The 15,719-nt window shown below is 49.0% G+C and overlaps 1 protein-coding gene across 5 annotated transcripts in view; it reads left to right on the top strand.

Moving 5' to 3' along the window:
• The window catches only part of KDM6A (lysine demethylase 6A), a 1,954,130-nt gene that overhangs the window by 1,606,237 nt on the left and 332,174 nt on the right, over positions 1-15,719 (top strand). The gene's annotated exons all lie outside the window — the stretch shown is intronic.

Genomic DNA, 15,719 nt, shown 5'->3' with positions numbered 1-15,719 from the left:
AAAATTCAGTCGGTGGGAGGTCTCAAAGACAACCTTGTGTCACTGAACTGAAGGTGCTGTGTAACACATGGAAAATATGATGCCCTGGAGTAGGTGAGGCTCCAGTGCCCAAGATCACACAAAGTAGAAATAAACATAGCAAAACACATGCAAGAGTGGGAAAAAGGCTCACACTCTTACCAGGTGAAAAAAAGAAATCCTAGAAATCCAGCAAAGCTGCTGAGGGACTCAGTAGGTAAGGAAAATCAACCATTTATGAGAATTCTCCCCAACAGCCCCACCCTATGATCTTGTTTGGTGGAAACACCCACAAGGATGGAGGAAAGGTGACGGCATGTCTTAGTAATTCAAGTTACTCACTGTAGTGACTAGAGTACTCATAGTCCCCTTTCCTCCATAGGTCCCACCCACCTTCCCCCGCTTGTTTGCCAGGGGTTAATATATGAAGTGTAGCCAGGTATCCAAGTGTCCGATGTGTTCCGAGGGGACTGAGGTGAAGTGCCCGAAGGCAAGTCCTTGAGGGACGTTTTAAAGGGGAAGCTCAATTTTTCGCTGCCAAAGGTTCCAGTACTATCCCCATGTTGGGGGACGCCCACAAGGATGGAGCAAAGGGGGACTATGGACTACGACTAGTCACTATGGTGAGTAACTTTAATTTTAACAGATCCATGGTCGTCATGTGCACTAACCCTGCATTTGTGCCTAAGGCTCCTTCCACATTTGACCTTAATGAACCAATGGTGCTACCGGTATTCTTTGGATCACCAGTGTCACCGGCAGAACGTTCATTGCACTCATTACGGGTGCTAAAGTATTGCATTGCCTGCACAAAGTCCTTCTGTCAAACCCCTTTGCTTTTTGTGACATTTGGTCCCTCTGGCAAAGGTAAGGTGCTTTCCAAGCCTTCCATTTCCAGATGGATATCCTCCTGCATCACATTCTGTCACCAACAAGCTGACTGAACTCTTCCTGGAAGGCCCAGAGCTCATTCCACCAGAGCAGTAGCCACCACAGCTTTCCTTGCTGGGATCCCCATGCTAGACATTTGGAGGTCACTGCACACGTTTGCCAAGTTCTTCTGTATCTACAGGGATTCTGTAGCAGTCTCTAAAGTTGGCCAGTCGGTCCTTCGTAACCTGTTTACTTTTAGGTTAATGTTTCCATGAGTACTTTTACATGGAGCTTGCCTCTTACCATTTGTTTGTTACTGCTTTGTAATCTATTCACAGCATGTGAATCAATAAAAGATCCATTCCTGGATAAGGAATTGGATACTTAACTGTAACTCCAGTTCTATGGATTGCTTTTCTCCTGCAGATTCCTCATCTTGATAGTATCCTCATCCAGCTCTGCTGTTCGGAAACTTTTTCGGCAAAGGGTGTAGTGGGACTCGGCTGTCGATCGTCGCCTCGTCTTGCTGGGTGCTCGATTGTCAGCTCCAGAAGTGATGTCCGGCATCGTATAAATACTACATCCCATGCTTCAGTTCCTTTTTTCCGCACGCTTGCATGCTGCATCTGGGACATGTTTTAGAGTTTACTCAACATTTTTTGGTAAAATGTTTATATTTTTCATAAACCTCAACCGCAATGTCTAATCACCGGATTTCAGGCTTCAAAAGGTGCACTGGTTGCAAGGCCAAAATGTCGATGACCGACCCCCACGATGTTGGTCTGTGGTGCTTGGGTAAGTCACGACACAGAGGCCTGCGAGTCGTGCTTTAAAATGCAGCCGACATCCCTATATGAGAGAGACCGGAAACTGGCTTTGGCCCTACCATCAAAATCTCTGGCACGGTCACTCGTTTGGTCTTTAGAGGCTGATACGGAGGAGCACACCCCCGACAAGGGAAAGGATAAGCATTGTATGAAAACTAAGAAACGGTCCCACTCTAGATGCCATTCTTCTTCATCTTCGCAAAAGAAGAAACGGCGCGACCACTGACTTGAATCCAGCTCGGCTTCGGAACGACTTAGGGGACTTACCACTCGAAAAGAGTGGGAGAGTTTTAAGTCTGAAATGCTGGAAATGTTTAAGCAGCAGGCTGCTGTCTGTGCGGTCCCCTGCCCCATGACCAGCAAGCCTTGGCAGCAAAAGCAGCCCCCGGTGCTCACGACCCCATGCTAGCTGGTCCATCGACTTAGACCAAGCCTTCGGACTTGATGCCGACAAAGGCGCAAAAAAACGTTGACGGTTGTCCATCAAAAAGCTCCTACCCACGACATGCATTAGTTGGCGAAGCCTTCCTTTGTGCCGAAGATCATTTTCTCAGCGCCAATAACCACCCCAACGTGTCCCGATTCTGACGGACAACACAGTGGCCATGCAGAAGGGATGCAGCTGTGGTTCTGGTTACTGAGAATCAGATCTTGGTCTCGGCAGAGAACAATTTGGCGGATGCTCTGAGCAGGCAGAGCGGGAAGTGTGCCAGGATGTCCTTGAAGAAAGCCTTTCTCTCTGGGTTACCCCAGCAGTGGATCTGTTGGCCATGGAGTCCAACAGGAAGTGCTAACAGTTTAGCTCAAGGGAATACCCCGCAAACCAGGCACTGGGGGACGTGTTGCTGGTGGACTGGACTTTCCCTCTCCACTACGCCTTCCCCCCCCCCCTCTCTCCCCCCCTCGGTTTCCCTTCATTCCTTGTGTTCTCAGGTGGTTGAGGAGATTTCGAGCGAGCATGATCTTGATCGCCCCAGAATGGACAAGTTTAACGTCTTACTCTGATATGCTGGATCTATCCATCTGTCCACCGCACCCATTGCTTCAGTGTCCGGATCCCCTGACCCAGTCGGAAAGCCGAGTGCTTCACCCGACCCTGAACTCCCTCAACCTACATGCATGCTTCTTGAGAGGAAGAGGTGGGATGGCTGGGACCTCTCAGAGGAACTATTTGAGGTATTGCTGGCTGCACGCAGAACATCTGCAAGATCTCTGTAGGCGTGCAGGTGGAGAAAATTTGAGGCATGGTGCAGGGAATGCGAGATTGACCCCATCTCTTGCCCCACCAATACAGTAATGGCGTGCCTTCTGTCATTGGCCTCAGCAGGCCTTCAGGTCACCACAGTCGAAGGATATTTAGCAGCCTCGTCTGTGTTCAAAAGGTCCCCGTACCAGGGATCATACTTCACTATTCCAGTCATTGCCTAATTCCTGAAGGGCCTTCTCAATACGTTTCTGCCAATTCTTTTTATTGTCCCAGATTGGGATCTTAATCTGGTTTTGAGTTATTTGACGGTGTCTCAGTTCGAGCCCATGCACTCTTGTTCCATAAGGCTGTTATTCCTTTAAACCGCATTCTTAGTTGCAATCACATCAGCCAGGAGGGTTAGTGAGTTGCAGCCGTTGTACTGTAAACCTCAATTTTACATTTCTTTTGGGAGAAAGTTTCTCTCAGTCAGACCTGGCTTCCTCCCTAAAGTGGTTTCAGTTTCACTTTTCTCAGTCTATTGATTTGCTTGTTTTTTACTCTCCACCCCATTCCTCAAGAGGAAGAGCGGTTTCACCGGCTGGACCCCAGAAGAGCCTTATGTTTTTATGTAGCTCGTACGTCTGAGTTTCGGAAAATTGACCAGTTCGTTGCCAACTCATTATCCTGTGAAGGCCTCGCCATAACCAAGCACACCCATGTATATCCGAATGTTACTAGTCGGCAGGGACCTTGCTCCTAGCATCGGGGCACATTCTCCCAGGGGGCGGGGGGTGGGCTTCAGTCTCTACAGCCCTGCAGATGGGAAGTTCCTATTGGAGACCTATGTCATGCGGCCACTTGGTCGTCCCTGAATACATTTGCCAAGCATTGCTCTTTAATGTTTTCTGCCTGCCTCCGTTATTCTAACTGCTTACTGTAATGATCTTTCTATGAATTTGTCTCCTGCAGATTCCTCATCGCCCCTCCCGTCCAGCCCTCCCTGCTCAGGTCATTGTGGCTTACCGCTTCTGTCCCTGCAAGGAGACAACTGATTATGGTTCTAAGGCAAACGCTTCCATCTTACTGATCATTTAAAAAAACAAAATGCTTTTTTCTAATCTACTAATTCTGTGGGGTCTTTCCCTTGGGAGGTATTCCATTATTACGTTTTTTGCAGGCTGGTTAGCTTCCCTCCCATCGTTTTCCTCCGCAGCATTCAGGCACGGGGGAAAAAGGGAAGGAACTGAAGCATGGAGCGTAGTGACAAGGTATTTATACGACGCCTGACGTCACACCATCAAGCATCCAGCAAGACGAGGTGACGTTCAGCGGCACAGTCGAGGTCCACTATGTCCTGTGTTGTCCCGAACTGCAGAACTGGATGAGATCTATCAAGATCACTTCTGTCAAGAGCACTTCACTTCACCACCTGAAGCTGCAGGGCGCCGGAGCCCCTGCCCCACTCCCACCTCCATCTGGAGATGGAACTCTTCACCCACAACCATCTGGAAGCAAGGTAAGCCTCATGGCTTGCACAAACGAAAATGTGCGCTCGTGCAAGAGTTTTGAAAAAATGCCTTTAATATTCTACCTTCACCAAAGCCTGCACCGTGCAAGCGGATCTGTGCTGTTTTGGGGTTATTTGCTGGATTTGAGGCACCGCAGTGCCTTTCCTGATCGATTTGGGGTCCTGCATCGCCATTTCAAGATGGCTGACCCGCAGGCAGTGGAGTGCCTGGGCTGCTGTTCTCCTGCCACTTTGCCCTTATTGGCTGATGCCTAGGATGTCATGGCCTATGGGAAAGCCGGCAGGCTTGGCCGGACCTCCCTCCAAGGCCCACTCCTGGCCCTAGCTACCCCTGTCCACCACGGTACGCCACCCCGCACCCCCCCCCCCCCCCTTGGTCGTCAGTGTATGCCCCTCTCTCACCCCCTTGGTCGTCAGTGTATGCCCCTCTCTCACCCCCTTGGTCGTCAGTGTATGCCCCTCTCTCACCCCCTTGGTCGTCAGTGTATGCCCCTCTCTCACCCCCTTGGTCGTCAGTGTATGCCCCTCTCTCACCCCCTTGGTCGTCAGTGTATGCCCCTCTCTCACCCCCTTGGTCGTCAGTGTATGCCCCGCTCTCACCCCCTTGGTCGTCAGTGTGTGTATGCCCCCCTCTCCCCCCCCTTGGTCGTCAGTGTGTGTGTATGCCCCCCTTGGTCGTCAGTGTGTGTGTATGCCCCCCTCTCCCCCCCCTTGGTCGTCAGTGTGTGTATGCCCCCCTCTCCCCCCCCTTGGTCGTCAGTGTGTGTGTATGCCCCCCCTCTGCCCCCTCCCTTAGTTGTCAGTGTGTGTATGCCCCCCTTCTCCCCCCCCTTCATCGTCAGTGGGTGTATGTACCCCTCTCCCCCCGGTCATCAGTGTCTCTCCCCTCCCCCCCCCCCCTTTAGGCCCGCCAAATTGCCTCTGATTATTTGACACTATGGACCGCATGTTTGTGCCACCCTACAAGAGCAGCTGGCCCTCATGTCTTGCCACCTATTTTGACAGTATGCTGCCACCGATTGATGCTGGCCCTCATGTTCTGCCACTTATCTGGACACTATGCTGCCACCGATTTTGACACTAAGCATTGTATGCTTGTGCCACCCTGCAAGAGGGGCTGGTTCTCATGTTCTGCCGCCTATCTTAACACTATGATCCCACTGATTTGACACTACGCATTGTATGTCGTTGTCGCCCTTCCTGAAGGGTTGGCCCTCATGTTTTGCCACCTTTCTTGTGCCTATGCCTCCAAAGACTCTGACATTATGCACTGTATGTTTGCGGCCACCCCTCAAGAGGGATTGGCCCTCATGTTTTTTATACCACCTATGATGACTCCATGCACTTATGTAACCAAGCAAGCATTCTTAACAGCGCCACGATGCTCGAGGGCAGTTGTGCGCTTTACAAATCCAAATAAATAAAAATAAATAAGATGAGGACTCTGCGGTGTTAGGGAGAATTCTTATTCTATGGCTAATTTCGTGCACCTCCCTCACTTTCTGCCCCTGCCAGACATACTGGAGCCTGAGGCGGCCTTCCCTCGTGAATCCCGCCAAAGACAAAACGAACAAAGGGACCAAACCTGATTTGGCACACAGAGTAACTCTCAAGAGGGACCTTTCCAACAAGAAATGGCGAAAAAAGACGACCAGGCCATTTTGACAAATGGCACCCATGTGCTTTACTGTAGCTGCCCGTGGTAAAAGAACACAATGGTAGTAAAAAGTAAAACCCTGCCACCAGCAATTAACTCTAGAAAGGGTAACATAAACATGTTACATGTGAAACTAGACAAAGGGGATACTAAGTAACCCCTCCAGCACCCTATGGTAATATAGTGTGTGCTGGGTCTAGAAAGTTACAAATTGTAAGTAAAGTCAATTTCTCCAGCATGGGGTCTGGCATGGATTCACCTGCTCATGAATATTTCCCGCCGTCAGACTGGGATTCCTCAAATCAATTTAACTTCTGAACTGTCTTTCTCCTAACAACCAATCACTGGTGTTAGGGAGAATTCTAAATAATAATAATAATTCTCATTCTATGGCTAATTTCCCTCACCTAGTGAATCCCCCAGCAGCTTTGCTGGATTGCTGGAGGTTTTTTTTCCTCTTGGTAAGAGTGTGAGCCTTTCTCCCCCTCTTACGTGTGTTTGCCGTGTGTATTTTCTACTGTTTGTGTGATAGTGGGCTCTGGAGGACACCACTCCATGAACCCCACTTTTCATGTGTGTTATACAGCACCTTCCATGCAGTAACACAGGGTTGTCTTTGATACTTGCCCCTGACTCCATTTTCTGGGGCTGGCTACTGTCCCCCAGAAAACAGGTAAAGTTGCCATTTACTTTACATATTCATTTAAAACTACAGACCCAGTACATCCCAACTTACATGGAGTACTGGAAAGGGTTAACTCCTAGCCCTTTTTGTCTGTGCCTCTGGGCTTTGTTTTGCTCTTTTAACATTTAGACTTGGCTGGTGGTAGTGGTATCTACCCTAACATTTTTACCGCGATTATATTATATAAACGTGGTACTGTTACAGGCTATCATAGCAGCCTCGAACATAAACCTGCTTGACCAAATACTCTTTCTTTTGGCTCTGGTCGGGTTTATTCGCCATTTCTTTTTGTTAAAGTCCTTCTTGTGTTTTACTTTGCGCGGCAAACCAGGTTTGCCTTCTTTGTTCACCGTCTTTTGGCGGGCTTCTTCCAAGAAGCCCTCCTCTTGGCGCCTGGGTGTCTAGGTGGGCTGTATGTGAGGGAGGGGTGTAGTAGCCCCCTGCACAGGGTATCCTTGGAAACCCAAGTCGCACTTTGTCGTGATTGGCTGGGGTGGTTTTCCCGGCCGAACAACGCCTCTGCTGTGTGATTGACAGCCAGGCTGTGTGAATGGGGGATTTTTGCATAAAAGGCAGGACTCTTGGGCTGAAAGTCAGAGTCGCCACTGGAACTGCAAGGAACCGAAGAGAAACGGAGAAGAAGACGGCTGCCGCAACTACCGAGTCCCGGTGGAGCCCTTCTGCAGTCCTGAGCTATCTACCCTTCGACGACAAGAGAAGATCCAGTCCAGGCTCTTCTTCCCTTGAGCTTGGTGGGGTTAACCACCTCATCTTCCACAGGCATAGGATCCTCTTCTTGGTCGAAATCGCTGCACACAGCTGTAGTTGTCCGGATAGCCATCTGAAGAGCCTCTCCTGTTTTAAAGGAGCGCACCTTTTTTTCACCGTTGCTTTTGCTGCTGCTGGCCTCATCCCTGGGTAGTACAGATCACTCCAGACGTCGTCCTTCTTCTCCCCACGACTGAAGCCACAGGAACCGTGAGTCTGCAGGAACTACCAGGAACAACTGACGTGGCACCAGCTCTTCTTCACTTGAATAAGGTACTGTTTCCGACCTCGAGGAACTAGGATGAATACCTTTTTTTCCTCACAAAGGCTTGTCCTTATCTTCCTTCCCTCTTATAACTTGTGCTTCCTCTTATGACAATTTCAAGTACTCCTGGCAATCTTGAATTGTGAACTGTACTAACGGTGTGATCCTCGACAACAGGAACCCCGTTCCACTTGACACTGGCGCAGGCTTATTGACTTTTATTCACTTGTAGGAAAGTGTCCACTGATTCTGTCTGCCTTTACAAAAGTATTGCCTATGATTTTTATCCCCAACTCTCTTGTGTTGATTCATGTGCTAAGTGTGTTTTAACTCCGGTGACAACATTTCTTCCCTTGGGTACGCGTATCTTTAGTAAGACCGAAGAACATGTTACTTCTTACCTTGTAACATTCTTTCGATGGGATGTTCCTCCGACGTATTCCTTATCTTTGATAATACGTTTCCAGCTTGCTGGCCTTGGAATTTTTTCTGTAGAGGGCACTGCGTGTCGACGTCCGCCGAGTCGATGTCCCTCGACGGCCACCGTATCGGCGCCGACATCACCATGCCCATAAATAGCCACGCGCTGCGTCCGTTGCTCAGTTCCGTTTTGTAGCATAAGAAAAGTCATGCCTGAATTGGTTATTGACCTTGAAGGAGCATAAGCTGCAACCACAAGGGAAGTATTACTGCGGGGATGGATGGGAGGGGCGATAAGGAATACGTCGGAGGAACATCCCGTCGAAAGAACGTTACAAGGTAAGAAATAACTTGTTCTTCGAAGGGATTGTCCTCCGACGTATTCCTTATCTTTGATAGACTCCCATAGCAGTGGCATGTAATTGGAGGTGGGAGTAAGAATGTTATGTATCCCATTAGGGATGGACCGAATGTAATACGGCCTTGCCAAATCTGGTCTCTTGACTAGAGGAGGAATCCAGGTTGTAAAATTTTGTGAATGTATGTGCGGACGACCATGTGGCAGCCGCACATATGTCTCGGACCGGTACCCTTCTTTGGAGAGCCAAAGAGGCTGCGTTACCCCTGGTTGGATGAGCCCTAAGATTTTGGGGTGGCTCTTTCCCTGCCAGTTTATTCCAGAATGGCCAAAATAATCCACCTGGAAATGGTTTGTTTTGTTATGGGTAGTCCCACCTTGTGACCTGAGTATCCTACAAACAGTTGGTCTGCTTGCCTGATCCTAGCCATTCTGCTGATGTGAAAGCTGAGAGCTCGCCTTGGGTCCAGCCTATGTAGCCTTTCTTCCTCTTTCCCCGGATGGGGAGGAGGGTAGAACGAAGGTAAGGTAATTTTCTGAGTAATATAAAATTCAGAAACCACCTTAATAAGGCAAGGAGAACAGGCTGCGAGAGTCCAAGGAAAAGTTTATTTAGGTCTCTGAGAGCGCTCTGCCAAAATTAATGTTACATTCCATTATATAGGTACAATGACACGTCTAATATATGATGCTACGTTGGACCCGGATTGGTCAGGCAGGGTGGTGTCTTAGGTGTGGACATCATCTCGTCCTCCTGGTTGGTTGCTTGGTTGGTGGGAGGATAGACGTCAGATATCTGTGCTCCGGATGGGTGAAGGTCGGGTCGTTGTGAAACAGCGTGGTCACTATCTAAGCTAACATAACACATTCTCTACAATGCATGCACTAAATACTAGTTGTTTCAAAGACTCTCAGTAGTTTATCATGTCTCTATACAAATCACTCAGGTATCTATGTCATCAATAACATTTGGATTATACAAATCATGGGTTAGGGGTCTTGACCACTATACTACAATGACCGGAGTGTAGGTTTATGCTTACAAGAATCTCAGGTATGTGGCATTTGTTAGTACTGGGCACGATATAAAATTAGGCTTCACCTGTAGGACACCTTTGTCCTTGTGGAAAATTGTATGTGGGGGTTTACAGGAGAGAGCTTGTGGCTCGCTCACCCTCCTTGCAGATGTTAGTGCTACCAATAGGACAGTTTTAAGCGTGAGAAATCTCAGCGAACAAGAGTGAAGTGGTTCGAATGGAGTGCCCATTAGGAAGTTTAAGACTAAATTTAAGTCCCATAAGGGAACCTGGAATGGTTTTGGAGGATAAACATTAGTTAATCCCTTGAGAAATTGTGTCACTAGATGTAGTTTGAAATACAATGGTTCCTCCGCAGTGCGCTTGAAGATGGAAAGCGCTGCGAGATAGCCTTTAACAGTGCCAACTTGAAGGCCTGAGTTTGCCAAGTAGAGTAGAAACGATAACACCGTTGGTGTAACACATGAAAAAGGGTAGATATTCTCTTCCATACACCAGCTGCAAAATTTGTTCCAACGGCAGCGGTCTAAAGACTTTGTTGCTGGCCTTCTGGCCGAAAGCAACACCTCCATGACGTCATCAGGGAGGTCCCAATCCTTGTACCTCACCCTTTCAGAAGCCAAGCGTGAAGGTTGAGGGTTCTGGTGTCTGGATGGAGAACCTCACCTCCCTTCTGCGAGAGAAGATTCTCTTTGAGTGGAAGACGGATTGGAGGGCAGATGGACATGTCCAGAAGGTCTGGGTACCACGTTCTCCTGGCCCAGTCCGGGGCAATTAGGATCATGGTTTCCCGGAATCTTCTCAACCTCCTGATCATTTGAGGAATAACAGGGGCTGGTGGGAACATGTAAAGGAGTGGAAACTCCCAATCCACTACGAACGCATCCCCTAGAGCTCCTCTCAGGGGAAATTCCCTTGAACAGAACAGATCGCACTTCCTGTTGGTGCTTGTGGCAGAAACAGATCCACCTGAGGGGTTCCCCAAAGGGCGAAGATCTCTTGAAGGACTTCCTGAGCTAGCTCCCACTCGTGGGAGACTGTGCTCTGCCTGCTCAGAACGTCCGCTGTCAAGTTCTTCTCTCCGGCTAGGTGGACTGCCGATAGAGAGATTCCTTCCCAAATTGCCCAAAACCAGTGCTGCATTGCCTCTCTGCACAGTGGCAGTGATCCTACGCCTCCTCTTTTGTTGAGGTAGTGCATGGCAACCGTGTTGTCAGTCATTATCAGGACATTTTTCCCCTGTACAGATGGCAGGAAAGCTTTTAGCGCTAGTCTGATCGCTCTCAGCTCTAATAGGTTGATGTGTAGTCTGGACTCCGATGGAGACAAACGACCGCTGATGGTCAAGTCATTGGCATGGGCTCCCCACCCCGTGAGTGAGGCGTCTGTGACTACTGTTCTCTCCGGCCATGGTTGCCAAAACAGTTCTCCTTTCAAGATGTTCTTTAGATATGCCCACCATTGAAGGTCGTGGGCTACCTTGTCCGGAATCCGGAGGAGATCTGTCATTCTTCCTGAGTATTGTGACCACTGGGTTCTTAGTGCCCACTGGAGCGATCTCATTCTCAGGCGGGCCTCTGGCACAAGGAAGATGCAGGATGCCATGAGGCCTAGCAATCTCAAAAAGTCGAAGGCTGGGAGATGTTGGGCATTTTGAACTTTGTTGACCATCTGCGGAATATCTTGAGCCCTCACCTCTGGTGGCGTGGCTTTTCCCAGGGAAGTGTCCAGGACCGCTCCGATGAACTGGAGTCTCTGTGATGGTATCATCTGTGACTTCTTTAAATTGAGGGAGAAGCCCAGTTTGTGAAGGAAGTGGCAGACATAATCTAGCTGGATCTGAGCTTGTTCCGAAGATACAGCTCTGATCAGCCAATCATCCAGGTAGGGGTAGACGTGGATCCCTTCCCTCCTTAGACTTGCAGCCACTACCGACATTAGCTTGGTGAAGACCCTCGGGGCGGAGGTCAGCCCAAATGGCAGAACTCGGAATTGATAAAAAGAGTCGCCAATTGCGAACCTCAGGTATTTCCTGTGTTTTGGATGGATTGGCACATGGAAATAAGCATCCTGAAGGTCCAGAGATACCAGCCAGTCTTGGAGCTGGAGGGCCTGAAGGATCTGAGAGAGAGTTACCATCTTGATTTTGTCCTTCCTGAGGAACTTGTTCAGTTCTCGTAAGTCCAGGATGGGTCTCAGTCCTCCGTCTTTCTTTGGTATGAGAAAGTAGGGGGCGTACCAGCCCTTGTTCCTGTCCGCTACAGGTACCGGTTCTATGGCACCTTTCTCTAGCAGGTCTATGATCTCCTGCAAGAGGAGCGGATCTGGAACTTTAGAGAGCTGTGCCCCGGTGGATGACTCTGAGGGATGTGTAGAAAGGGTAGGCAGTAACCCTGGGCAACTGTCTCCAATGCCGAAGCATCTGACGTTATAGCCTGCCATTCCGTCAGATGGTGAGTTAACCTGCCCCCTACAGGTGTTTTGTGTGGAGAGGCCACAGAGTGGTTTGGGGGCGGCTGATGCAGATGCCGAGGGTAAAGAGGCACCTGCTGCTGCTGCGGCTTTAGTACTTTTGACCCGTCCACCTCGGGTAGGTCTTCTTTGGCCTCTTTGAGCCGGCTGTCCCCTGCCTTTCCCGAATGCGGAATAATAGCGAAAGGACTTTCCTCTTCCAGAGGTTCCTGAGGGGCGAAAAGGAGTTTGGCGGATTGCAGCTCCTAACGATTTTGCCGCTGCTTTAGATGTCTGCAACTTTTCCAGACTGTCATCAGCCTTCTTTCCAAATAACGAAGAGCCGTCAAAGGGCATATTCAAAAGTCTGGCCTGTACATCTGGAGCAAAACCAGACTTTCGCAACCACGCATGCCTGCGGATTGTTGTACTTGCCGCCATGGCCCTGCTGATACTGTCAGCGGAATCAATGCCAGTTTGAGGTGATTCGCACATGGCATCTTTGCTATCTTTAATAATGTTAAGGAAGGCTTCCTTTTCCTCTCCTTCGGGTATGCAGTCAGCCGCTGATGAAGCACACTCCCACAGTGTGTGACTGAACCTGACGAACGTACAGGTGGCGTTGATGGACTTTAACGCCATACTACAAGCAGAGAAGACTTTCTTCGCCATAGAATCGTACCTCTTGTCATCTCTATCCTGTGGGACAGTAGTTTAAGCGGTCCTACTGCTAGATGAAGTTGCCGCTTGGACCACCAGGCTCTCTGGAGTCGGGTGTTTTGATAAGTATTCGGGGTCAGCAGCCGCTACCCTATACTTGGCTGACGATCTTTTATTGACCGCAGGGATAACTTCAGGAGTTTCCCAATTAGATGTAATTTTCCTTTGTAAGGCTGCATGGAAGGGGACCACAGGGTCCTCCTGTGGACCTTTGTCTAATATGTCTGTCAGGACATCCTTTTGAAAAACAGGCAAAGGCGCAGACCAACCCATAAATTCAATAATTCTTGCCATAAGGGTTCTATAGGGTGTTTCGGCATGTTCCCCTGGGTCTGGCTTAACAAATTCCACTTCACTTGCCTCATGTAGTGAGTCCTGTAGGTCCTTCAACCTTCTTTCCTCAGAGGTGAAATCCTCTGACATAGGCAGTGTGGTCCTCTGCAACCCAAATGTTTCCTGGTCAGAATCTTCCCCCTCTTCATAAATTGAAGATAGTCCAGTGTACTCTGACCTCTGAAATGGTGTAAAACCCATCTCTAAGGCAGAGAAGGAGCCAAACTCGTCATTATTGGGTGAGAAAACGTTGATGTTGTCGACGCCGATGTGACCGGCTTCGAAGGTGTCGAGAAGACTGGAAGAGGTCTCGAAGGACTCGAGAGGATCGGGATCCTACTCAAGGATGTGGACGACGGTCTCTGCGTCGTGCCGGAGGCCCTTGGAACCACCGTTGGCTGTGGAGTAGCCTTGGTCTTCTCTTTCATCGACGATGACGTCGAGTCGATCGACCGATGCGTCAAAGAACCCTTCAACAACGGCGTTGATGGTGCCGATCCATGCGTCGAAGGAATCTTCGACGACGGCGTTGAAGATGGTGCCTTCTTACCTGATGGCTCGTGGCGCTCTCGGGTGGAATGTTTCGCCGGGTGCAGCGACTCGCTGCGTTTTGATTTTTTGGGTTTTTCACCCGGGGTATCGCCCTCAGCTGTCTTTGAGGGGGTCGAGGCCGCTTTCTCGAAGACGCTTAACATTTTCTTTCTGAATTCCTCCCACTCAGCCTGAGAGCTGTTTTTTGTGGGACAGGAGACCCTTTCTGGGGAAACAGAAGACGAGGAAGGGGATCTTCAACGTCTCTTTTTTGAATGTGTCTTGATCTCGACGAATGGTGGGAGCTACTTCGAGATCTAGAACGGAAATGTTTTCGACGGCGAGGAGACGAATGCCTCGACTCAGCCGAAGAAACCTTCGAGGAGGTTTTGACTGACTTACCTCTCTCGAGCTTCCCCTTGTGCTCGCTCCTTCAAGGCTTTCGCTGTCATGGACATGCAGTCCTCACACTCTGAACAATGGTGCTCGGCTCCCAAGCACCACAAGCAGATCCTGTGTGGATCCGTTATCGACATTTTTTTACCGCAGTCTCGACATTTCTTGAAGCTCGATCGCGGCGTTGTCTGTTCCGATGAAGATGCCATTGAGAACGAGTTGGTATTTATTCAAGTAGATATAGATATCCTCACTGAACTGAGCAACGACGTTCCGAGGCCCCACGAAGCGCGGAAAAACGGAACTGAGCAACGGACGCAGCGCGTGGCTATTTATGGGCATTGTGATGTCGGCGCCGATACGGTGGCCGTCGAGGGACATCGACTCGGCAGACGTCGACGTGCAGCGTCCGCTACAGAAAAAGTTTGAGGCCAGCAAGCTGGAAACTTATTATCAAAGATAAGGAATACGTCGGAGGACACAATCCCTTCGAACTGCCATTACTGTCAAAAAGTGATCGCATCTGTCCCTCCGGTAACGTCTTTGTTTCACAACACCGGTCTGTCAAAACCAAAGGTACTTACCTTGAATTGTGCTGCACAAAGTGAATTGGTTGTGTGTAGTGTATTTTACGTGTGGTTTTAATTTAATAGAAGTGAAGTGTTTTGCAAACAGATGGTCTAGAAATAAATGTACTTTTACTTTTCAACCAAAAACCTGGAGTCAGTGTTTGCTTGAGTCACAGTAATTGGGGTCCTGTGTGTAATCTCTACTACTGCTCATTTGCTCTTGAGATAAGTCTGGCTGCTCCGCTACTGCTACCACTTTAACAGTGTAGTACAGGCTTGTACCAAAGGTGAACTTGTATTACCACTTGTAGTCTTAATTGTGTGTAGTGGTCCTTAAGGGCACTGCACAGGATTCTGCCTAACATGCGGGAGAAGAATCCATAGAAAGATCATTATGGTAAGTAATTTATCCTTCTCCAGCATTAGTATCTTTCATAGATTCACATGCAATCCTCCCGCCTACCCCACTTGGCTCTTCTTAGCTCACACTGCCACTCACGTGCACTATACCAAAATCTGAAGATGGCTGCCAGGCGTGGAGGGAAGGGAGCTGTTCATATTGGCTATGGGCAGTATGACTCAAAAGTGACTACACTAGAGCACAAAAGTGACTTAAATTCAGTTTAAGTTTAAACTGCTCTGTTACTGAGGACACCCAGCCTAAAGTCAGGGAATATTCACAGCATGGATCAATGCTGGAGAACAGGAGTTGCAAGTAAGTCATTCGTTATATAAACCTGGGAATGTTCTTTTTGATGGATTCTCCTCCCTTAGATTCCTCATTGCCCTCCCATCCTTCCTCCACAAATTGGAATATTCAAGGCGCTTCAGGAGTTAAAAAGCAGAAATGCGTTTTATCTAATGGTCCCTTAACTGCTGAGCATGGGGGGAAAGTCAAATGGAGGCTATGGGGCGTAATGTGCTATTTTATATTTAGGCCAGTTGCCATCACTTCCAGAGCCAAGGAGTGGACCATCAAAGAGGTTTGGCACCAAGACACTTGTTCTTCCACCAAAAACTGTCAGATGCCAGCTGATAGTGCCAATGGAGTATCTAAGATGAGGAATCTGCGAGAGGAGATTCCATCCGAAAGA

The sequence above is a fragment of the Ambystoma mexicanum genome, chromosome 7p (genome assembly GCF_040938575.1).
Source record: "Ambystoma mexicanum isolate Mex_15411 chromosome 7p, UKY_AmexF1_1, whole genome shotgun sequence".
In the NCBI taxonomy this organism is placed as follows: domain Eukaryota; kingdom Metazoa; phylum Chordata; class Amphibia; order Caudata; family Ambystomatidae; genus Ambystoma; species Ambystoma mexicanum.
This window is presented reverse-complemented; position numbering and strand designations above follow the sequence as displayed.